Raw genomic sequence first — 2076 nt, forward strand, 5'->3', positions numbered from 1 at the left:
AGAAAGTGTGTGTCCTTCCTCTTTGGTGGCTGTGGAACACTTCACAGGCCTTTGGGAGATCTTAGGGTAGCAACTGTCCTTGACCTCGGGGAATTTTACTTCAACAGCAAAGCGGATTACTCGGAGGACCCGGCCCTGACACAGTGGGGTGCACCCTGGTGAGGGGAGGGTGTGGCTGGTTGCCAAACCAGTGGCCCAAGGCTGGTCTGCCTCAGTGGTTCTCGAATGTCTGCAGCTGATACCACCGGAAAGAGCCTTGGAAAACATCTAGTGGAACTTCCTTGTTTTTGCACATGAGGAAATTGGGGTCTGAGAGGGGAAGTGACAGGTCCAGGGTCACCCTGCTGGCTGGCAGTGGAGTCAGGCAGAATACAGGCCGTCACCGAGACTGTCGGGCTGTGTCACCCTTCAGTTAAGGGGTGCGGGCCACCACCTTGGAGACACCTCCCTGTTCCTCTGTCCCTGGAGCTAACTGGTCACTAAATTGAGCTTATCTCAAACCCCGTTCCCCCTCCGTTCCCGGTCCTTCTTGCTCTCACAGTCACTTCCTGCTCGGCCCGGCGGCTGGTTTCACTTGTGGGGAAGTCCTGTTCAGCCTTCAAGGCCCCGCTCCCATGTCACCCCTTCTGAGAACCCACCCCCACCCCCGCTTCGAGCCTCAGCCGAGCGGGAAGGCAGCTGCGGGGGGAGGGGCTCGGCCACCTCCCGCGCCTCCTGGGTACAGGCCTCCCTTCCTCGGCCCCCCTCGCAGCCGAGAGTGGCAGTGGCGACAAGCCCAAGCCTAGGGAGAAGGAGGGACCCGGAGGTCGGGTCGTGCGCCGCCTGCCCCGCTAGATGAGCGAGGGATGACATGATTGGGGGCAGCTGCCATCTCAGGGTAGAACTGGGACTGTAGGTGATGTGCAGAGCGGCAGGTTCTGGCTTCAGACCAGAAACTGTGCCGCCTGACAGACTGCTCCTGATGGCGGTGCAGAGGGCCCCTGCCCTGCCTGGAGTGCTCTAGAATGAGATCAGCCCCTCTTGGGTGCTGTAGAATGAGCTGTCAGGACGTCACAGGTCCCTCTAGCCCGGCCCGCTGAGTCAGTGGTGGCATGTGACGAGAGAGCTGCCGTTTCCCGTGTAGCCTCCTCCCGGCCCTCAGGTGGGCACCTAGCAGTCACTTTAAGTCTGTGGCAAGGTTCTCATCTGTGTGTGTGTGTTTGGCCCTGTGGCCTCGGGTAAGTTACTTCCACTCCTGGTCTCTGTTCCTTTGTCCACGGAGGGAGGCTCAGAGGTCTGTGTCGGCTTCTATCCCGGGAACTTGGATGAAGCTCCTTCCGGGCACCGCGGGAGGACATCTCCCCCAGTTCGGGCAGGGCTGATGGCTCCAGCCTGGAAAGCTGCTGCTCTTCTCGGTTTGTCATTGCGCTGCGCGGTAGGACGAGGCGGAGCGCGGGGGTCTGGGGCCTGGGCGTGCAGAGCAGGCAGGGGACCCGGAGGCCCGCTGGCTGCTGAACCGAGGACGGGACCCACAGCCCACTGCAAACTAACGTGTACACTTGGGAAGCGGCGAGCCGGGCGCCTTTACCTCGGGAAGTGTGGTGTGTTTTTGGCGGCGGGGTGGGGCAGGCCTCTGCCCGGCTGCAGGTAGAGTCGGGTTACCCAGCCTGGACGGGGTCAGGGACCGGGTGCGCAGTGCTGTCCCGGCTCCTGTCACGCCCCCACAGGGGCTCTGTTCGCTCCCAGATCCGTGCCCTGCCCACGGGCCCCTCAGTCCCAATTCACTTGCCTACGTTTGACCAAAAGTGATCGAGGGGCGTGGAATCAGATTTGCAGTCAGCTGCCGGTTTGGGGTTTTCGGAGAGAGTGTGGTGTATGTTTTAGGGGATGGCCCTTCAAATAACATAGGACAGAAGGCATCCCTCACAAGAGGGCAGCGTTTGCCCCCGGACTTTTCCGGGAAGACCTGGCATGGCAGACGTGAGGGTGGTGGCCCAGGAGGGGCAAGGATGCCAGGCAGAGCAGGGGCAGGTTGGGAGCCCCAGCCCGGCTAGAGGCGATGGGCTTTGGGCAGCTTAGTTGGCACTGACTGCCGCC

The 2076-nt window shown here is 61.8% G+C and overlaps 1 protein-coding gene across 1 annotated transcript in view; it reads left to right on the forward strand.

Moving 5' to 3' along the window:
- The window catches only part of HCFC1 (host cell factor C1), a 22839-nt gene that overhangs the window by 4366 nt on the left and 16397 nt on the right, over window positions 1–2076 (forward strand). The gene's annotated exons all lie outside the window — the stretch shown is intronic.

Source organism: Neophocaena asiaeorientalis, unplaced genomic scaffold (assembly GCF_003031525.2).
Source record: "Neophocaena asiaeorientalis asiaeorientalis breed wild unplaced genomic scaffold, Neophocaena_asiaeorientalis_V1.1 scaffold843, whole genome shotgun sequence".
Classification (NCBI taxonomy): domain Eukaryota; kingdom Metazoa; phylum Chordata; class Mammalia; order Artiodactyla; family Phocoenidae; genus Neophocaena; species Neophocaena asiaeorientalis.